The sequence below is a fragment of the Triturus cristatus genome, chromosome 8 (assembly GCF_964204655.1).
Source record: "Triturus cristatus chromosome 8, aTriCri1.1, whole genome shotgun sequence".
NCBI classification, from domain to species: Eukaryota; Metazoa; Chordata; class Amphibia; order Caudata; family Salamandridae; genus Triturus; species Triturus cristatus.
Window position 1 is genome coordinate 949577503 of NC_140591.1, and position 24091 is coordinate 949601593.

The following is a 24091-nucleotide window of genomic DNA, read 5'->3' on the forward strand; positions in this document are numbered from 1 at the left end:
TTTTCTTTCTGTTTAAAACCAAGATAAATAGTTTGCTCTTCAGGTCAAATGCCTTATCAATCACACCTTCAACATATTTGTTCTGTCTGATTGCTTGTGTTCTTCTTTTATACTTTTTTATAGATGTTAACAAATTACGAACTACTCTACTATAGAACTTTCTACTTCTGATTTCTTTGAACTGCTTCTGCCTTCTGCTTAAAGATTTTCCTTTTTTCAATGACTTCTTACTTGTTACATCAGATACTTTTTGTGCTTTAGTACTTGGCGTTATATTTTTCTTTTTATTTAATTGTTTTTACACTTTTCCCAGTTGTGCACAAACAATTTTAAGATATGTCTCCATTCTCTTACCAGTAAGCCTTTTCTCTTTGTCCATCTTTTCTGCATTTTGCCCCTTTTGTTTCTTAGTTTCTTATTTCTAAGGAGAGATTCTATTTGCAACTGCTTCTTTCTTCTCCGACTTCTTTTTGGCATGGTAATTCTGTGTAGATAAGTAGATATTGATGTCTGAAAACAAAAATAGAAAAGTATCACATTACATATTCTAGCTATTTAAATATTTAGTTTACATGAGGATATATAGCTTAGACAATCTTCAAACTACATGTTTTCACTTTTAAGTATGTAGCATCCATCGTATTAACTAGCAACAGCCTACCTTTCTGATCAGTTATATGTATAGGAGGTTGCTCATACCGCTACTCACACACACACGCACACTTACTCACCCATAGAGTTACTCACACACCCTCTCACTCACCCATACACCTACTTACACAGACATTAAGGGACCGATTGTGATGTTATTGGAACCAACACCAACATGCTCTCGGTGTTGGCCTAACCAACATCTACACCCGTGGTTAGACCGCCACATTATGATGCGGTCAGTCGGACCGCGTTACCCCAGGGTCCAACCATCAGCTTCTGACGGGCTCAAGGAGCCAGTCAGAAAGTTGGTCAGATCGCCTTCCCCACAATGGAGGCGGTGCCTTCTCAAGCACTTCTGTGGAGATTACAATCCACCTTTCTGACAGCCCTTTCACGATGGTTCTTCTGATGTGAAAAGGCTGGTGGAAAGGGATTTTTGGGGCCTCCATTTGGGCCCCTGTCCCCCCGGGCCTCCGCTATAGGCCCTGTGCTCTCCTCTCAAAAACATCTCTGCATTGTGTGGCAGGCACCACATGGTGCCTCTCACAATGTGCAGGGATGTTTACAAACATGCCTTAGGGCATTGAGGCTTGTGCTGCAGCCCTTTTCCGGGCCGCAGCACAAGCTTGAATGCTATGAGGCATGTTTCCAACCATCTCCACGGCAGTTGGATGATAGTTTGGCGAGTGGGACCACCGACTACCTGTTGGCCACTCCCATTTCCACAACAATATTGGTCGGACACTCGCCCGACTGACATCATAATCAGCCCCTAAGTTAAAGGAGCATACCCTATTGACTAACTACAACCTACCTCAGAGAACAGTCATATGTTGAAGAAGAGTAGCTTAAAATTTGAGAAGGACTTTACATGTTAAACTTGACTGTGTCAGTTTTTTCACACATATGTGAATAATTGTGTGAGTCCTTATGAGGAGCTGTTATTCCATGAGTTTAGACACCACGCCACTAAAGTTGTGCTCATGGAACATAAACGGGCAAAATAATAAGGCTGCTGACGCTGAATTCCTTCGATACGTAAAATCATTTGACATCATCCTACTACAGGAAACATGGTCAGAAAACCCGGTGCAAATAGAGGGTTACACATGTTTTTACACTTCAGCCACAAGGAAAAGTAAATATGGCCGGCCAGCGGGTGGCTTAGCCTCCTACATTAAAATTACAAAAATTCACAGTGCCCTGGAATTAACTCATCAATCCCCAGTTATAAACGCAGTAAAGATCAAATTAAACCTTAAAGGGAAAGAAAGAAGAGGTATTGGTGATCAACACCTACATAAATCCAAAAAAGAAAAAACAGGAGTCGAAATTCCTATTGGGCTACCTGCACCAACTGATGTCCACGCAAACCACCTCTAAATTTATTCTGTCGGGGAACTTCAATCAACATATTCTAGGCTCATCCACAAACAATGACATTAAAGCTCAGTCCTTCTACTGGAATATTCCAACCCAATCCACCAATGGCCAGGGAAAAATCTCCAAAATGGGGAAGGAGCTTCTAGAAGAGATGGAGCACTTAGGGCTGAGAGTCCTAAATGGAAGATTTGCCGACGATTCACCATCTGCCGCTTCATTCCACTCAAACAACATGTCCTCCACAATTGACTACACTCTAGTATCTCTCCCATTTTTCCATCATATATTAAACTTCAGCCTAGGAGATAAAGGAGACAGTGACCACCGACCTCAGGAAGTCTCCATTCTGGCCTCTCCAGATTTAACCCTCCCCAATACTATAGGATCCCAAGATTGCCACACAATAAATCTTAAAAGAATCAAATCCTCAGTGGCAAATACAAAGGAGGTACTCTCAGTAGCAAAATCTCAACTAAACAGTCTGAACTACCCCATGGGCAATCCCATAGCCCTATGGGAGACCTTCACGAATGTGTTTTCAAACCTTTACGCTACCACAGTTCGGCACCACCCGTCTCACGGCTCAATGACTACAGGGAAGATATCCAGTGCTCAGAAATCGGCCCTGAAACATCAAAAAAATGCTATAAACAGACTACTAAGGCTGATAAGGACACATCAGGGGGCACGAGCACTCTCCAACAGCTCCGCAGACGAAAGGCTGACCTTAAAAAACTCAAATGGGAGATCAAAAGATGCCAAGAAGATGACTTTTGGGCTAAACTTCACTGTGACATTAAAGCAAACAACAGTGCGCACTTCTGGTCCACCCTGAATAATTTTTTAAACCCCAAACATGGAGGAATAACATCCTATGTAACTGATGACTCCTGGGAACTCTTTTTAGCCACCCATTTTAATCAGCAGGCTGCAGGAACAATTAAGCGCCAGGATGCTCAGGCGACCAACCCACAGCAAACAATAAAACTACATGAAGAGGCAGCACCTGAAATCAGCACTGTTACAATCAGGGAACTAATTTCCAAAGGGAGGAAAGATGGAGCGCCAGGGCCAAATGGAATACCACCAGCTCTCTTTAAACATGATCCGGAGTACTGGTCGGAAATTCTGACCCCACTTTTCATCTCGGCCAGCCTGTCAGGGGATCTCCCAGCATCATGGAAGGGCTCAGTCATCTCACCAATTTATAAAGCAGGCGACAGAGCTCTTCCAAAAAATTATCACCTGATTGCTCTACTGGACATTGAGGCAAAGTACTTCGCAGGGCTACTATTGATTCAGCTGCGTGAATGGGCTACCAAGAACAACTTAATTCTGCCCAGCCAAACAGGATTTTGTAGAGATGCTGGAACAACCACAAATCTTTTAGCTTTATCACTACTCATTGATAAAGCAAACCAGACTAAACAAAGCCTCCACTTCTGTTTTGTAGATTTCAAAGCAGCCTTCGATAATGTCAATCGAGCAAATCTGTGGAGGAAACTAGCTCTGTGGGGGATTCCTGCACCACTCTTAAATCTTCTGATAGAATTGCACTCCAACACATGGGTCCAAGTGAAGCTCGGAAACGGCACCCACCTCTCAAGGCGCATAACAACAACAAAAGGCCTTAAACAGGGGTGCGTTCTAGCACCAACTCTCTTCAACTTATACACAGCTGATTTGCCACTATCTCTAGAGGCCTACAACGCACACGCCCCTCGTTTGGGGGGTCAAACCCTGCCCAGCATATCCTACGCAGATGACGTGGTTTTGATCAGTCACACTAAAGTAGGTCTGCAATGCCTTATTAACGTACTACACGGATATGCTGAGGACAATCTGCTTGAAGTCAACATTGAAAAAACCAAAACACTGACAATATCCAAGAAAAAAAAATCCTTCTCCTGGTCCTTTGGGACAAGGGCAATTGAGAACTGCTCTGAATACAAATATCTTGGCGTCATCGTCGACAGGGGCGGCCAGTTTTCAAGACATCTTGAGGCCACCAAGAGGAAAGGTATGCTGATCGCAACAACTCTCAGACAACTTAAAACCAAACTGTCTGGGCCAACTCTTCTGCCACTACTGCGTGTTGCCCAAGCAAAAAACGAGTCATCAATTACCTACGGTAGTGAAGCCTTAAGAGGCATAGATGCAAAATCGCTGGACACAACTATCTCAAAAGCTTACAGAGTCCTCTTAAACCTACAATCATACACCTCACAGGCTCAAATCCGGCTAGAATTTGGTTTAACCAAGCAACTACTCGCTAGGCGAGGATCATACATCAAATGCTGGTACAAAATAAAGAACTCGCCTGAAAACACACTGAATCACCAGCTCTGGGAAAACCTGCGTGGCAGTTCCACCGCACTTGCAAAACACTACCTAGAGGAGTCACTAGCAAAGACAGGTCTAGAAGATCTATGGGAAACTTCCCTTTCGAACACACAATTTAAACGTGTTGTAAATAAGAACATAAAGCGACTCTCCTTTATAGAGGACAAAGCCACCTTTGCCCACAGACGCCACGCATGGATGATACTGAGCTCTTACAAATCGCCCGGGTTACAGGCATACTTCGGGCTGGGTTATTGCAGGAAAACAAAAGAAGCATTTTTAAAACACAGGCTTGGAATCTTACCAGCCACACCCCACTTACAACCCTGGCTGAGAAAAGACTGAGGGCCCATGTGTAGGCTGTGTAGCTCAGGGAAAGAAGACATGGAACACCTGATATGCTCCTGCAAAAAGCTAAAAGAGGAAAGAGTAGCTCTCCTGAAAACCACCTTCAACGCACTTAACATACGTACCCGGAGACAAGCAGTCATTGCATGCTTTGACCCAAGACTTTTACATCTGAATGGTCTGTTGGTAAAATTCCTGAAACTAGTTAAGTCCAAACAACCTAAAACAGATGACGGTGTACAGAAAAACAAGGAATCATGAACATTTCTTAAACTTTTATTTTTTAACCTATTTTCTTTTAAGACTGTTCTCAAATTCAAAAATTGATGAAATGTATATTTACTATGAACTTGTAATGGTTTTAATTAATCAGAAACAATACAAATTTTACTTACTTACCATGAGTATGTAAGTTTGCTCGTAAAGAGCTGTCTCTCTTTGTGATATTTATGGACATAAATATGTGTCTGTAAAATATTGGGTTATTTAAGTGTGTGAAAATGCCTTTATTAGCACAATATACATTGTAACTGTATGTGTGAGTAAATCTTTGCATGCATCTTTAACTACCTCACTGGGTGTTTCAGTCTCTGTCTGCTTTTCTACTTAGGTATTTCAGATTTAGGTCTGGGTGGAGGCTGGATGTATAATGGCCAGATAAGTTTCTATGAGTGCATATAGCTCTTTGAAACATCAGAGTACATATTTTACTTTTCAAGCAAATAGTTTCCTGCGCTTTGGCGTAGCTAAATCCTACCTTTGTGTTCACTTATATTTGGTACAAGAACAGTTTTCACAATGTCTAGCAGTTGTAAGTGATAAGACAGCTCTACCAGTACAACTATATGCCCAAGCTCAGGTATACCATGCCTGAGGCATAATGCAAGACTACTTGTCAGCATGGTAAACTTGAAAGTGTCAGTTGTTTAGCAGTTCCTATCTGGGGCTGTGATTCCATGTGTATATAAATCTTTCACTAAATCTTTGCCTATCTTTATGTGATATGTAATTGTCTAAATATGTCTGTAAGAGCCGGAATAGATTGTCTCCTGGATGTACTAGTGAATATTGGGTTATTTAAATGTGTAACAAACCGCAGTCATTACCACAAAATACACATCAGTTTTGCTTGTTAGTGTGAGTGAATATTTTTGTCCTCTCTAAATACCTCACTAGGTGCTTTAATTCCTGTCTGCTTTTCAAGTTAGGTATCTCAGATTTAAGTCTGGGTGTATATATGTGTACATAGGTTTCTATAGTTGCATATAGCTCACTGCACTAACTTTGTAAGTGAATAGCTCCCTGCGCTATGGCCTAGCTACAGTCTGTGAGAAGTAGGCCTGGTATATGCTGTCCACTAATTAAAGTGGGCACCTTGCACCAGTACAAACAACACTCATGGTGATTTAAGAGGTCAAAGATAACCTTAGAAAGCTATCCAAGTGGTAGCTGTGGAGAGCAGCCTTCAGGCTTAGTCTTGAAGGAATGTAAAGCAGCTTGTTTTCCCAGAATACAACCTTATTGTATTGGTTAAATGAATGGAGAACAACACTGAAGTTATAAAAATATGTATTTATTAATATAACACTCTCTAGTATGACACAGTATCTTCTACACAAATATACTCACAAAGCACACAATACTGTAGCAAAGAAACAATAGTAAGTAGCACTAATACACAGTAGTCCTGGGGGGACCAAACCATATACTAAAATATTGGTATAAGAACCATGACTTGAGCCAAGACAGTGTCTAGAGGATGTAGAATCGCTGGGACCCCCAAGGCACCATTCAAGGTGAGTAAGTATGGACCCCACAGAGGACAGGTGCAGTGTGGGAACACAACCACGTGCTCCCTACAGTTCTATGGGGAAATCGCGGTTAAAGTTTTAAAGTTTAAGGACCCTTCCCAGTGAACTTCAAAGAAACCCTGTGGGAATTAGGAGGTTGGAAAGCCACACCACCCGTGGATACCATAGTACCAGAGTTAGCTATCCCCCGGAGAGCCGGATGCATAGGTCTGAAGTGGGGTCGGAAACCGCTGTTGCTCTCAATAGAGGACTTCAAAGTAGAGCCACTGCTGCACGGAAGAAAAGTGTCTGTCGGAATCCAAAGATGGATTCTGGTTGAAGAGGACCTGAATGCAGAGGAGACAGAGTCTGGGTCACTCAGGAGTGACCAGGGGCTCGATAGATGAATGCCCAGCCTGCGGAGCACTCGGTGTGAGGAGGCCAGAGTTCTTGGTAGGAAATGGTGCCAGAGGTAGGGGCTTCTCGGAGCCCAATGCACTTGCTCGGGAAATGCCAACAAGCATATGCACTTGCAAATGAACGTGGTGCACAGGGGTATGGGCATTGTTGCAACCGCCACAAGAGATTCTGGCCTCAAACTTGGGAAGATAGCAGCTGAGACCTCGATGTACGAACCCACCTTCTGTGTTGCTGGAGCCTTCAGAGTCTGTAGGAGCTCAGGAGCAGCAGCTCAGCCAGTCATGATGTGGTGCCTGCCAATGGAGGGGAGTGATCCCTTCACTCCAAGGGAGAGATATCTTTGGTTGTCCTTGATGCTCCACAGGTCCTGCATGGAGCCTGTATGGAGCAAGGGCACAGACAATGCTTCAGCCTGAGAGGGAGACAAAGTCGGGCCCAAACAAAGTACAATGAAGTCCAGAGTGTCCAGACGGTCGAAGGTCAGTGGTCTCTTGTTCAGAATCTTGTCCACGTCGAATCTAGGGTCCTACAGACAGGAAAGCCCTTTTGTACCCACGGAAAAGCGTTAGACAGATTCAGGGGACCCGCTGAGGGGAGAGTCTGGATAGTGGGGAGGTTACTCCCTTGTCCTTTGTTCAGTTTTGTGCCAGAGCATGAGCCAACGGCTCCCAGGACTAGTTTGAACTGGACTATGCACAGGGACACCAAATGTGCTCCTCATGCAGACTTTCGGTCGCTGGCGAGCGTACCCACCCAGCCCCAATACACTAACTCCTGTCTGGGAGGTGGTCACACCTCTCTGTGGCAGGATGCCTATTGTTCTGCCTTCCCCTGCTCGAGCTTGGCTCTGCAGCAGGAGGGCAGAAATGTGTCTCTGGTCGGCAGCAACCATTTTGTGCTGCCCCGGACTAGAAGGCTGGTACCAGGAACACCAGGGATCCAACAAAGCTCCCTTCTGAGGGCTGGAATCATACCTCCCACATCAGTAACCGGTGTGGGGGTATGATTTCACAATGTTTGACACCAAACACAATAGGGTTACTTTCAGCCATTTTAGAGTTGGTCATCACGCAGTCGCATAATGCCACTCTAGATGTTGTAAATGGCTGCTGCACTAACAACCCAAGAGAATGGACTCTGTATGCTGCAGGGGTGTCCTGCTCATGCAGTGGCACCCTCTCAATTAGAACCAAGCACCCTGCCTTCAGGATTGTTAAGGCCTGCTATAGGGGTGACTTTAAGGTTTTAAGTGTACTGACCCTTAGATATAGTAAACCTATATCTTAAGTACATGGTGCATGCACCATCTTACACAGGCTGCAATGGTAGCCCTGTAGTTCCATTTTGCATGGTTTCTCATGGGTGGCATAATACATGCTTCAGCCCATGGGAAGCCTCTGGGTTACCTATGCCCTGGGTATGTGGGTACCATATACGAAGGACTGACAAGGGTACCCCAGTATCCAATCAGGATCCCAGTCAGACTACTCCAAAACAGTATCACATTTAGCAAAAAGTGAGGGTAACCATAAGAAGCAGATCCTACTTTCCTACACAGCCTATCCCATGTTCACTTAAATGTGGTACAAGAACAATCTTCCCCCGGTGTAGCACTTTTAAGTGATAAGACAGCTCTACCAGGAAAACTACATGCCCAAGTTCAAGTATACCAGGTGTGAGACATAATGCAAGGGCTACTTCTTGGCATGGTAAAGTTGAAAGTGTCAGTTCTTTAACAGGCATCTGAATGAGTGTTACAGTTTCTATCTGGAGCTGTGATTCAATGTGTTTCTAAATGTATTACTAAATCACTGCTTCTCTTTCTGTGACATGTGATTGTCTGACCGTGTCTGTATTGGCCTGCATAGATTGCCTCCTGGGTGTACTAGTGAATGTTGGGTTATTTAAATGTGTAAGAAGCTATATTCATTACCACAAGAGACATATCAGTTGTGCCTGTCTGTGTGACTGAATGTTGCATGCTTCTCTAACTACCTCACTAGGGGCCTTATGTAGGTGGGCTGGCATTTACCACTTCATAAATACCGAATCATACCGATTCGGTATTTATGAAGTGGTAAATGCAATGTAGGTAATGAGTCGGTAAATATTACCGAATCGGAAAAATTCGGTAATTACCGAATCGGTATTTACCGATTCGGTAATGAGGCATACCTTCCCATTGATGGGAAGGTATGCCTCATTACCGAATCGGTAAATACCGATTCGGTAATAGGGGAGCACATGCAAGGGTGGCAGGGTGTCACATTGACACCCTGTTGCACCCCTGAATCGGTCATGTGTGCACATGTGGCGCACATACATGCCCTAAGGGCATGTATGTCTGCCACATTGCACACTTAAACGTGCACAAAAATGCTTTTTTTCACCTATTCGTCATTTACCACCAACCTTTAGTTGGTGGTAAATAACGAATCCCCACACCCACCACACACTCCCCCTACATCTCATTTCATGATTCGGTATTTACCGAATCGGTAATATTACCGATTCGGTAATTTTACCGATTCGGTAAATACCGATTCATGAAATTCTCCCCCTACATCTCAAAAGCCAAAATACCGGTCGGTAACGGTATAATTACCGAAAATCGGCCGTTACCGACCGGTATTTGGCTTCCTAGATGAGGCCCTAGGTGTTTCAGTGTTTGTCTTCTTTTCTACTTAGGTATGTCAGATTTAACTCTGGGTGTAGGCTAGATGTATACTTGGGCATATAGATTTCTATGAGTGCATATAGCTCACTGAAACAATAAAGTGCATCTTTTACTTTTTAAGCGAATAGCTCCCTGTGCTATGGCCTAGCTTCAGCCTACCTCACTGTTCAGTTATATATGGTTTAAGAAAAATGTATTCCTTGTGTAGCAGTTTTATTTGATGACAGCCCTATCAATAAACATTCATGCACAGATCAATTCAGATTCAGAATTCATAAACAGCTATAGTGCATCATTTCTACTTTCAAAACTGAGTGTTGTATTCATCTTTTATAATGAAATAAATATAACTAAAACTCCCATAATTCAAAGAAAAACAGTAGCTATAAGTAGCATATCATATATACACATATAAACTTTGACATGATCTACTACAAGATTACATATAGGTTTAACCATTAGTGTGCAGTTTTGTCTCCTACCACTTCCAGAATGCAGTAAAGCAATACAAGTGCAACATACATCCCCATGGAAGCACATTCTAAACTAACTTGACAGACATCCGATCTGCACCTGAGACAAACTGTGTCTTACTTACCTATTAATAGATATATAAAAAAATTACAATTTGATTTATATATCATCCTTTCTTTTTTTAAGTGAATATATACATTTCAAAATCTTTTTATTGCAATATCACATCATGATACCTTATTAATAATTATTTTGACTTACAACATTTTTTAATTAATATACCAGACGATTGAGTTTGTTGGCAAAATCTCTTTTTTTCTCTTCTTATCTGGTTGCAATATTTGTAGGGTTTGTGAAAACTTAGCACAAGAATGCCACACCACTCACATACAAAGCAACCATAAATGAAAACCTACTGAACTATGCATTGCCTGATAGTGCAAAAGTCAGCAAATTAAAACCTTGCTTTCATATATCAGTGTTGTAACTGTATCTCTGAATAGTTACTATCTTTTAACCCTTTTACTACTATTTGGAGCGCGCCCAAAAGGCATGCCTTTGCATCAATGCAATGTAGTCACAAGAAGAAACGGGAGTTGAAAATCCTAATTCCTTTAATGCCTTTATATTTATTGAAATATCCTCACTAAGGAATCTCACCTACCTTATAAAACCATGAACCTAAACATCTCCAATTTGTAAAGAATTATAACTGATTCTTCAACCACCTTCCCCAATACACCCTCTGCAGATTCTCCATAGAAACCAACTAGAACCAGTTCATAACACATTCCCGTATATCCATTCTAGTTACAAAATGAACTACAGCAGATTTGGTTTACTCCACATAGTGTAAAGCATATCCAACTCTCCATTAATTTTTTTTTAGTTTGCCAGAGCCAAAGAAACTGCCACTTACTATTCATTACCAAATGCAACATACTTTAATTCACCTGCATATTCCCTTCATCCAATCAAATTTCAAGTTTTTTCAAACCACCAGCAGAAATGCATTTTCACTGTCTTTCATGGTACCTACAGTAATATTCTGTTGCAGGCCTGTCCTGTGTGCTACTCTTTCTTCATACAAAATGCTTAGAGTGTGGATTGTGGGCCACAGCTATGCCTACTGGGCTAAAGAGGCTGCAAAAAACAAAGGTATTGACAGGGACTTGGGTTTGTCAAATGTGGAGATTAGTTGGTTTGGCCAGAGAGGGTTAAAAGTTTCAACAGCTGCTGCCTTTGGTTAAAACCATTATGGAATTCCAAGCTCCTTACCTCATGATTGTGCACTGTGGTGACAATGACCTAGGCACATTGACTGGTGAAAGGAAAACGGGATGCATTTAAAAAAATGAAAATGAAACGTTTTCGTTTAATTTTTTAAGGGCAGGCAGTGGTCCCTGGGACCACTGCCTGCCCTTAAAACATATTTTCACATGCATTTGCAAAGGGGAAGGAGTCCCCTGTGGGCCCCTTCCTTTTTGCCAATGCATTACCTTCTACTTGAAGTAGGTGGTAATTATGAGTGTTTTGCAACCGCAATTGCGGTCGCAAAACATTAGTACATGAATTAGAGAGTCGCTATTTGGGAGGGAACGCCCCTCCCAAATTGTGAGTCTCAAAACACTTTTATGCAAGTAGTAATTCATTTGCAACTCGCAAAATTGTGTTTGTACATGGCTATACCAATTTTAGAATGCGCAAACGGGTCGCTAACCCTATGCATGTATGTAAATTTGTCGATTAATTAAAATCATTACAATCAATAGCAACCACACATATACAATGAGAATAAAACAACAATATAGCATCAAAATCACATAGATCATGGGAATAATTGACCAATTCCTATTATTGGCGGCTACTGCGTAAAATTTGTATAAAAACAAAGTTTACAAAATCATTATGTACACTAAGTAAAGGAAACTTAACACAGTTGACTTAGCAGCGATAGAAGACACTGGGTAGTAAGGTGCATTTGTGGTAACAATTCTTAATAGCTATGATTTAAAATATACTTTATATAACCCTAAAATTGTGTGTTATCAATATACTCGGCAATAGACAAGAACAACAAAAAGTAAAGTGTGTTTGTGCTAACATTGCAACTGTAATATCCCGACTATAATTCATGCAACTTTTTTTTCGATAGGCTTATTTTGATTGACTGGTGGTAATAATATAAAATATACAATGCATTGTCCTAAAATTATATATTGTAAATATACTTGGCGATTGTAATATTTGTAATATCCTTGCTATAATTCAACCATTTTTTTCATTTATACTGATTGACAGATACTATAGCAATTTAATAATTGACTACTTAGCTTATATTTCATAATTACAACCACCTCAATAATATTTATCCCTATATTATAATGCTGATTCTTCACAGGATAATAGTTTATTTTCAGCTATTTGAATAAACTTAACAAATCGAGAAACCATTCGAGGCGAGGCGACAGTAAGGCATGTGATGATAGCATTTCTGCAAGTTCTTACCTCCAATTCATTAAAAAAGGATCTTAAGAGGAATTTCCGCTCATCTAGCAATTGCGGACACAGAGTTACAATATGTTTCATCACATGAACCACACAGCCTACATGATTTAGAGGACCACTTTTTTCCCATTTTGGAAATCCATCTTTAGCTGTGTATCTCCCGAACAGTACTAGCATAAATTTATTCTTAAATAACAGTTTTAAGTGAGTCAACAAATACGGTTGTGGTTTCAAATTGCTAAAAGAGTTGGCAACTGACCATGAGTAATTTTTTTTTCCTAAGCTCATCGTTATCAGTTATAGTTGACAGTAGGTTAACTGATTGATTTATTGTTTTTTTTTTAAAACAGATTTACTACTAATATCATCTTCTAGATTTGGGCATTCGAATTTAAGTAAACTAATTTAAAAATCAATCAATCAATCAATCAAGCATTTGTATAGCGCTCTACTCACCCGGAGGGTCTCAAGGCGCTTGGGGGAGGGGGGTCCGCTACTGCTCGAACAGCCAGGTCTTGAGTTGCTTCCTGAAGGAGAGGTGGTCTTGGGTCAGGCGGAGGTGGATGGGGAGGGAGTTCCACGTCTTGGCAGCCAGGTAGGAGAAGGATCTTCCTCCTGTTGTGGCTCTTCGGATGCGGGGGACGGTGGCGAGGGCGTGGCTGGTTGATCGAAGCTGGCGGGTGGGAGTGTAGAAGGTCAAGCGGTCGTTGAGGTATCTTGGGCCTTGGTTGTGGAGAGCTTTGTGTGCGTGGGTGAGGAGTCGGAACGTGATTCTCTTGCTGACGGGGAGCCAGTGCAGGTTTCTCAGGTGTACGGAGATGTGGCTGTGGCCTGGAATGTCCAGGATGAGGCGTGCTGAGGAGTTCTGGATGCGCTGGAGTCGTTTCTGGAGTTTGGCTGTGGTTCCGGCGTAGAGGGAGTTGCCGTAGTCCAGTCGGCTGGTCACGAGGGCCTGGGTGACCGTCTTCCTGGTTTCGGTGGGGATCCACCGGAAGATCTTACGTAGCATGCGTAGGATGTTGAAGCATGATGCGGAGACGGCGTTGACTTGTCTGGTCATGGAGAGGGAGGAGTCCAGGAGGAAGCCCAGGTTGCGTGCGTGGTCTGTTGGTTTGGGTGCGCTGCCAAGGGCAGGGGGCCACCAGGAGTCGTCCCAGGCGGAGGGTGATGATCCCAGGATGAGGACTTCCGTCTTGTCTGAGTTCAGTTTTAGGCGGCTGTTCGTCATCCACTCGGCTACGTCTTTCATCCCTTCGTGTAGGTTGGTTCTGGTGGTGGCGGGGTCGTTGGTGAGGGAGAGGATCCGCTGGGTGTCGTCGGCGTAGGAGATGATGTTGAGGTCGTGTTGGTGTGCGATGGCTGCGAGGGGGCTCATGTAGACGTTGAAGAGGGTGGGGCTGAGTGATGATCCTTGTGGTATGCCGCAGATGACTTCGGTGGCCTCGGATCTGAACGGGGTTTGTGGACTCTCTGGGCCCGATTCACAGAACTAACTTAAGACAAAATCCTAAACTTACTACCATTTTGGTATTCACAGAAGGCACTTACTCATTTTGGTATTCACAGAAGGCACTTACTCATTTCGGTATTCACAGAAGTTAGGAGTCCTAACTTTAGGACTCCTAAATGCTTTCTGTGAATACCGAAAGTCTTAAAGTTAGGATTTTTCTCAGTTTAGTAGTAGTATAGTTAGGACTCCTAACTTTAGGACTCCTAAATGCCTTCTGTGAATACCGAAAGTCTTAAAATTAGGATTTTTCTTAATTTAGTAGTAGTTAAGTTAGGACTCCTAACTTTAGGACTCCTAAATGCCTTCTGTGAATATCGAAAGCCTTAAAATTAGGATTTTTCTCAGTTTGGTAGTAGTATAGTTAGGACTCCTAATTTTAGGACTCCTAAATGCCTTCTGTGAATAACTAAAGTCTTAAAACAAGGATTTTTCTCAGTTTAGGAGTCCTAAAGTTAGGAGTCCTAACTTTACTACTACTAAATTGAGAAAAATCCTAATTTTAAGACTTTCGGTATTCACAGAAGGCATTTAGGAGTCCTAAAGTTAGGACTCCTAACTTCTGTGAATACCGAAATGAGTAAGTGTCTTCTGTGAATACCAAAATGAGTAAGTGCCTTCTGTGAATACCAAAATGGTAGTAAGTTTAGGATTTTGTCTTAAGTTAGTTCTGTGAATCGGGCCCTCTGTGTTCTTCCGGCGAGGAAGGAGATGATCCATTCCAGTGCCTTCTCCTGGATCCCGATGTTGTTGAGGCGCTGCACTAGGGTGCGGTGGCAGACCGTGTCGAACGCCGCAGAGAGGTCCAGGAGGATGAGGGCCGTTGTTTCCCCGTTGTCGAGCAAAGCTCGGATGTCGTCGGTGGCTGCGATGAGGGCGGTCTCGGTGCTGTGGTTGGCCCGGAAGCCGGACTGCGAGTGGTCGAGGGATCCGTTCGTCTCGAGGAAGGCGGCTAGTTGTCTGTGGACGGTCTTCTCGATGACTTTGGCCGGGAAAGGAAGGAGCGAGATGGGGCGGTAGTTTTTGAGGTCGGTGGGGTCCGCTGATGGTTTCTTCAGTAGGGCGCTGAGTTCGGCGTGCTTTCAGCTCTCTGAGAAAGGTGGCGGTGTCGAAGGAGGCATTGATGATGTCCCGCAGGTGGGGTGCGATGACGGAGTCGGCCTTGTTGAAGACGTGGTGAGGGCAGGGGTCGGTTGGAGATCCTGAGTGGATGGAGTTCATCGTGCGGATGGTGTCTTCGGTGTTGAGCGGGGTCCAGGCGCGGAGGGTGGTGGTGGGGGGCGTAGTTCCGGTCGTAGGGTGCGTTGGCTGTGTGCTGAAACTGTTGTGTATGTCTGCGATCTTGCTGTGGAAGAACGAGGCGAGCGAGTTGCAGAGGTCTTGCGAGGGCGTGATGTTGTTGTTTCCGGCGCTGGGGTTCGAGAGCTCTTTGACGATGTTGAAGAGTTCCTTGCTGTTGCGGGCGTTGTTGTCCAGTCGTTCCTTGAATGCGGATTTCTTGGTGGCGTGGATCAGCTGGTGATGTCTTCGAGTGGCGAGCTTGAGGGTGGACATGTTGTCTGTAGATGGGTCTCTGCGCCAGGCTTTCTCGAGGGCCCGGCAGTTCTTCTTGGAGCTCTTGAGTTCGTCGGTAAACCAAGATGCTTTCTTGGTGCCGGGTCTGGCGGGGGGGGTCTTCAGTGGAGCGAGGTCGTCTGCGCAGTTGCTGATCCATCTTGTGAGGTTGTTGGCGGCCTGGTTGGGGTTCGCTGATCTGGCGGGGGGGTTCTGGCTCAGGGATGTGGTGAGCTGGTCGGCAGTGATCTTGTTCCAGCTTCTGCGGGGGACCAGTTGCGGGTGGTGGTGAGTCGTGGTCCTTCTGAAGCTGAAGTGGACGCAGCTGTGGTCTGTCCAGTGGAGTCCGGTGGCATGGCTGAAGATGATGTCCTTGCTGGAGGTGAAGACGGGGTCAAGCGTGTGGCCGGCGTAGTGGGTGGGGGTGGTCACCAGTTGCTTGAGTCCGAGGTTGGCGAGGTTGTCCAGCAGGGTGGTGGTGTTGCGGTCGTTGTTGTTCTCCAGGTGGAAGTTGAGGTCCCCGAGGAGGATGTAGTCAGCGGTGGGGAGGGCGTGCGGGCTGATTAAGTCGGCGATGTCTTCACTGAATTGTGTGCGAGGTCCCGGGGGTCTGTAGATGAGGGTGCCTCTGAGGGTGGTCTTGGGGTCGGTGTGGATCTGGAAGTGCAGGTGTTCGGCGGCTGTGAGGGTGTCTTTGGAGTTGGTCGTGACGCGGATGGTGTTCTTGTGGACGATGGCGATGCCTCCTCCATTCTGGTTGGCGCGGTCCCTGCGGGTGATCTTGTATCCGTCCGGGATGGCGATGGTGATGTCGGGTGCTGAGGAGGCGTTCATCCAGGTTTCCGTGAGGAAGGCGACGTCTGGGGATGTGGTGTCGAGCAGGTTCCAAAGTTCCACTGCGTGCCTGTGGACGGAGCGTGTGTTGAGCAGGATGCACTTCAGGTGGTTGCTGTTGGTGCTAGGCTTGGCGGGTGCGGTACGGGTCCGGATGCAGGAGAACTTGCAGGATTGGCAGGTGAAGGGTCCGTAGGTGCGTCTTGGGGTGGCTCTGCAGCAGCCGGGGCTCCGGCCGGTGTTGAGTGCGATGAGAGTGTCGGCGTTGTAGGTCTTGCGGGTGGGCTGGCATCTGTGGGGGCCAGGGGGTCTGGCGCTGGGCGCGGGCCAGGCGCGGACGGGCGCAGACGGGCTTGCCTTAGGCACGCCTTTGGCGCGCCAGCGGCGCAGCCGATGCGCGCGGCCGCTGCGCGGCCGATGCGCGGCCCCCATATGAGTGGGAGAGGGAGGGAGGAGCAGCTGGGAGGTGGGAGCGGGGCGGCCAATAGGGTGCGAGGGGGCGGAGCTACGGGACGCGGTGGTGGGAAACGGGCGGCGAGGGGGAGACGTGGGGAATAACAGAAGAAAAAGGGACACAATCTGGCCAACAAAGGAGAGGGGAACACTCAAGGCAGCAAAATACACAGGTACAGTGGGGGAGATTACCGGCACTCACTCGTGGGTACAGAAGAGAAGGAGGGCACAGTCACTTTAACGCAGGCAGGCACAATGCAGCAGCGGTCAGCGGTCATACAGGGGGCTGCATGGCGGTGAGGGGAGCGACCTGCCTGGTAAACAGGGTCAGAGGTCGCTCTCTCTACCGCTGCGCGGCCTCCATATGAGTGGGAGAGGGAGGGAGGAGCAGCTGGGAGGTGGGAGCGGGGCGGCCAATAGGGTGCGAGGGGGGCAGAGCTACGGGATGCAGCGGCGGGAAACGGGCGGTGAGGGGGAGATGCGGGGAATAACAGAAGAAAAAGGGACACAATCTGGGCAACAAAGGAGAGGGGAACAGTCAAGGCAGCAAAATACACAGGTACAGTGGGGGAGATTACCGGCACTCACTCGTGGGTACAGAAGAGAAGGAGGGCACAGTCACTCTAACGCAGGCAGGCACAATGCAGCAGCGGTCAGCGGTCACACAGGGGGCTGCGTGGCGGTGAGGGGAGCGACCTGCCTGGTAAACAGGGTCAGAGGTCGCTCTCTCTACCGCTGTGCGGCCTCCATATGAGTGGGAGAGGGAGGGAGGAGCAGCTGGGAGGTGGGAGCGGGGCGACCAATAGGGTGCGAGGGGGGCGGAGCTACGGGACACGGCGGCGGGAAACGGGCGGCGAGGGGGAGACGCGGGGAATAACAGAAGAAAAAGGGACACAATCTGGGCAACAAAGGAGAGGGGAACAGTAAAGGCAGCAAAATACACAGGTACAGTGGGGGAGATTACCGGCACTCACTCATGGGTACAGAAGAGAAGGAGGACACAGTCACTCTAACGCAGGCAGGCACAATGCAGCAGCGGTCAGCGGTCACACAGGGGGCTGCGTGGCGGTGAGGGGAGCGACCTGCCTGGTAAACAGGGTCAGAGGTCGCTCTCTCTACCGCTGCGTGGCCTCCATAGGAGTGGGAGAGGGAGGGAGGAGCAGCTGGGAGGTCGGAGCGGGGCAGCCAATAGGGTGCAAGGGGGCGGAGCTATGGGACGCGGCAGCGGGAAACGGGCGGCAAGGGGGAGACGCGGGGAATAACAGAAGAAAAAGGGACACAATCTGGGCAACAAAGGAGAGTGGAACAGTCAAGGCAGCAAAATACACAGGTACAGTGGGGAAGATTACCGGCACTCACTCGTGGGTACAGAAGAGAAGGAGGGCACAGTCACTCTAACGCAGGCAGGCACAATGCAGCAGTGGTCAGCGGTCCCACAGGGGGCTGCGTGGCGGTGAGGGGAGCGACCTGCCTGGTAAGCAGGGTCAGAGGTCGCTCTCTCTACCGCTGCACGGCCTCCATATGAGTGGGAGAGGGAGGGAGGAGTAGCTGGGAGGTGGGAGCGGGGTGGCCAATAGGGTGCGAGGGGGGCGGAGCTACGGGACGCGGTGGCAAGAAACGGGCGGCGAGGGGGAGACGCGGGGAATAACAGAAGAAAAAGGGACACAATCTGGGCAACAAAGGAGAGGGGAACAGTCAAGGCAGCAAAATACACAGGTACAGTGGGGGAGATTACCGGCACTCACTCGTGGGTACAGAAGAGAAGGAGGGCACAGTCACTCTAACACAGGCAGGCACAATTTAGCAGCGGTCAGTGGTCACACAAGGGGCTGCGTGGCGGTGAGGGGAGCGACCTGCCTAGTAAACAGGGTCAGAGGTCGCTCTCTCTACCGCTGTGCGGCCTCCATATGAGTGGGAGAGGGAGGGAGGAGCAGCTGGGAGGTGGGAGCGGGGCAACCAATAGGGTGCGAGGGGGGCGGAGCTACGGGACACGGCGGCGGGAAACGGGCGGCGAGGGGGAGACACGGGGAATAACAGAAGAAAAAGGGACACAATCTGGGCAACAAAGGAGAGGGGAACAGTAAAGGCAGCAAAATACACAGGTACAGTGGGGGAGATTACCGGCACTCACTCGTGGGTACAGAAGAGAAGGAGGGCACAGTCACTCTAACACAGGCAGGCACAATGCAGCAGCGGTCAGTGGTCACACAAGGGGCTGCGTGGCGGTGAGGGGAGCGACCTGCCTGGTAAACAGGGTCAGAGGTCGCTCTCTCTACCGCTGCGCCAACTACTTGCATACTTACTCCTCAGTATCTCATGCCAACACTGACTTGCGAGAGAACCTTCTTCTGAACGTGATAATGACAGTAACATTTTTAAGTAAGTAGATTGCCGTGCCAAGGTTTGTCTTTTCAGACCAAATTCTAACCTTACATTGGCATGGCCTATGTATCTGGGAATCCTAAAAACTGATTTATATACTTTGATTTGGATGTCGTCAAGGATTTTTGCATCATTGCCTCAAAAAATTATCAAGCCGTAATCCAAAGATGGAATCATTACCTTCAAGAGGTGCTTGTGATTTGGGCATGATAACTTATCTCTTAGCTTTCTAAAAGCAAATGATAAGGATGTTGCCTTTGCCTCAAGATTACTAAAATGCTGCCTTAACGACATGTTATCGTCAAATGTAATTCCTAAATATTTGTACGATTTTACCAATTCAATAGCTAACCCATTGATGTTCCATACTTTCATATCTGATTTTCTTCCTCCTATAGTCAATATTTTTGTTTTTTTAGCATTTATTTTGAGACCATTCAGGTTAATATATTGATTAAAAGAGTCAACTATTCTTCTTAGACCTATAGCTGAATGACTCAATAAAATGGTATCGTCAACATATGACAAATATTTGATATCTTTAGCTAGTATAGTTGGGGAGTGGGCATTAACATCTTTAAAATGGGTAGGGAGGTCAGACATAAAAAGATTAAAAAGACAAGGGGCTAAAACACAGCCTTGTTTTAGACCTGTATTTGTTTCTAGCCGGCCTGTTGTACTTCTACCATCGCCGACTTTAATTTGGACCCAAGTGTCAGTATATAAAAGCTTAATCATATCTAAAAGGTGATCGGGGATACCCCAATTCATAAGCTTGGCCCATAATAGATTTTGTGGTACCGAGTCAAAGGTGGCTTTTAAATCAATAAAACATATATTCAACTTTTGTTTCCTATATGTGGCCCTATCGGCCAATAAAGACAATAAGATCAAGTTCGTATTTGTCGATTAGCCCCTTCTGAAGCCGGTTTGAAAAATCGGGATTAGATTTTTCTTCGATGCCCATGCTTCCAATTTTTCAAGAAGGCAACTCGCAAATATTTTTGCTTCTACATCCATTAGGGCAATCAGACGATAGTTAGCCGGATTGTCTTGTGGGCTGCTTTTTTATATTGGCTGTATAATGCTTCCTTGCCAAGACTCAGGGACAGTTCCCGATTTACGAACCTCATTAAATAAATATGTTAAAATCTCAGGCCAGTGATTTAGATTTGCCTTAAATAGGGAGTTAGCTAACCCATATGCGCAAGCTAAAATTGCTTACATCTGGCCCAAAGTCTCTTGTCAGAGTCACCCAAGAGCCCAAAATGTTGTTAATTTTCTTGTGAAATGATTTTTGTAATTTCTGAAATTTGCAACAATGTTGCGATGTTCGCGATCACGTCACGAAATCGCAAAAAAATGCAAACATTTAGTGACCACTACCATCTTAAAAAATTAAAACGTAAAAAATTCATGCTAAGTATTACAATAAACATATTACTAATTTAAATAACATATTCGGTAACTGTGACGATCGTGCTTTTTTAAAGTGGTGTGACACATATATACACACATTTCAAAGTATTTTAGACACTAGGGGGCCTATTACGATGGCACCGCATCGGGTCACGGGGCCGACTGCCCGTGTCGTGGCGGTGCCGCCATATACATTAGGATGTGCCCGCCACACTGGCGGGTGCATACTGCATTCCTAACATTGTGGTGGGCAGTGCTGTTAGCAGCACCCTCCACAATGCCAGAAATGCATGTCGTGCATTTGCATGCACAACGTGACAGGTACTCCCCATGTGCACCCCCATCCCCCAACACCCTGGGGGCCCTCAACGGGCCCCCAAAAGCAAAGACTGTATTCCTTTCCATGGCAGCAACGCCGCCATGGAAAGACTGATCTCCACCAATATCCTAAGATGGATGGCGGTGTCTTGTAGACACCGCCACCATATTAAACATGTTCTCCGCCCGGTCGGCAAGTCAACCAGCGTAAAAGCAGCGGACGGTCTTCCCGTTCACCGCGGACCCCCCAGCCATTCTAATATGGCGGTGGGTCTTTCTGGTGTGGATGGCGGGCGGTTCACCCCAGCCGGGCCGGCAGTGGCTACTGCCAGCCTGGTGGGGGCGAACAGCCCGCCATCCTGATGGGCCCCTAGGGGTTTATTTCTGCACTGTTTAAAGTCATATTTTTGTGGGGGGTTTGTGCAAAAACAATCTTTTAAACACATTTTTCATGTTCACTGCTATTGTAAGTATCGCGAAGATGTTGGTAACCTAGATGATCACGCCTTTTTCATATAGTGTAGAACACATATATGCACACATTTTACAGTATTTTAGACATTTGGGGTTTATTAATGCACTGTTTGAACTCATATTTTTCAAAGTAGTTTATTCAAAAATTCATCTTTAAAATTGATCTTCTGTTTTCGCGGTGACACCAGGTGTCGCAAAAATGTCAATACCTGCGATGGTACATGAGGAGCCATGTTAGCAGTTGCGGTGACATCGTGACTATTGTACATGATTAAAAGTCAAGTTTGGACGCATAACTTGTGTCAGTAATGCCTCAATTTGTAAGACATGAAGTCAGAGTACTTATACCCTGAACCCTTTTGTCACTTTAAAAAAAATGTCAGCCCCCAGAACTGTCCCATTACATAAAATGGCGGCCGCAACTTCCTATTTGGTTGTGAACAGCTAATAACAGCATTTCCGTTGACGTGCTTTCAAGATTTACCTCGAAAATGTCGCAATATAACCTTGAGCACCGCAAAACCGCAGCAACTTTCTGTAAGGGTTGCATCCAACCAATCAGAGCATCCCTGTTGATGTGTGCTTTGCGGTTTACCGTGAACTCCTTGCAATTTAACTGCGATTACCACAAAACTGCAGCAAAATATCCGTGACCAACAATATCACTTTACTGTTTAGATTTAATTTATCAAGAACTGCTAACGTATTTGCACTAACTAACAAAAAGCACAATTTCTACCAAATTTGGTGTAATTCTGTACAGCTGTTCGGGCTGTAGATTCGACAACTCGTTCCTACGGAGATGAACTTTACAAATGCACCTATATTTTGCACCCCTATTTCTTGGTTCCCAATGCACGGATCTCCCCCACACTTTCCATGACGCACAGAACCTACATTGACACTTGTTTTTGGAAAATGTCATGCAGATTCGTCAAACAATGCTAAAGTTATAGGCAAGTAAAAAATGCTTTTACTATGGAAACTTGGTCCTATCTATAACTACCTACTGGTGACCTCCAGTAGGTATAATATATTTATATATAACAGTACGTAGTTATAGTTAGGACCTAGTTTCCATATACATTCCATATTATATCACTCATGACATGGTCAGTGACATCACTGATGATATCACTGATGACAGCTCAAACGACATCACTGATAACATCATCAAGTGAGTGTAAGTATTTTTAAGAGTTTATGGGTGTTAAACATATATACTAACCGTCTAACAAAGTTAAGTGAGTATACTAGCTGCACTACAACTGAGTGATACTACTTCTAACATATATTATGAGCTGTTTGACTGTATGTATTCTTGTGTGTATGGTTGTGTGAGCGGCTGTATGGGGGTATATGTGGGTGTGTGAGCAACTGTGCATGAGTTAGATGCTGTGTAACTGGCTGTATTGGTGAGTGAGTTAGTGTGTCAGTGGCTATATGGGTGATTGAGTGATAGTGTGAGTGGCTCTATGGGTAGATACATGGGTGTATACCGACTGTATGTGTGAGTGAGTGGATATCTGAATGGCTTTATGAGTGAGGTACTGGGTATGGAAGTGGCTATATGGGTGAGTGATTTGCTGTTTGAGTGGGTATTTTCTTAAGTGAGTTGGTGTGTCAGTGACTGTATTGGAGACTAAGTGTCTGTGTTAATGATTGTAAGGGTGAGTGAGAGGATGTGAGAGTGCTTGTACGGATGTGTGAACTGGTATGTAAGTGATTGTGTAGGTGTGTGAGTGAGTGTGTGAGTGCTTGCATGGATGAGTGAGAGGCTGTGTTGAGAGGCTTTATGGTTGAGTGAGTATGTGTGTGAGGGACTGTATAGGTGAGTAGGTGGGTGGGTGAATAGCTGTATGGGTGAGTGTGTGGCTATGTGACTCGCTGAAAGGGTGAGTGACTGGTTGCATGAGTAGCTGTGTGTTTGAGTGAATGGTTATGGGAGGGGCTGTACAAGTGAGTTGGTGGGCATGTGAGTGCCTATATGGAGGAGTACATGTACGGGTATGTGAGTGATTGTGTGGGTGTGTGAGTGGTGATACAAGGTTGTATGGGGTATGAGAGGGTATGTGAGTGACTGTGGATGATATCATTAGAGATGTTATCAGTGATATCATCTGACCATGTCATGATATTTATATATATATATATATTCACTGAAAAAACCATAGGTTTCACACACGTTATAGTTAGGAATTAGCATTTAAAAAACCTTGCAAATTCACTGAAAAAACCATAGGTTTCATACATGTTATAGTTAGCTGTACATTTCACTCGTAAAAAACCTATGAAATTCCCCCGTTATAGTTAGTGCAGGCAACTATAACTCACGCGACCGCAATCCTCTGCTGATGCTAATACTGTATTTAGACACTTATTTACCCATGTTTTCTTCCATTAATTTTTACCTATACATATATTACAAATATTTTTTTTTCAGAAAGACACATATGTCATCAGTGATGTAATATCTGACGTCATCAGCAGAGGATTGCGGTCGCGTGAGTTATAGTTGCCTGCACTAACTATAACGGGGGAATTTCAATGGTT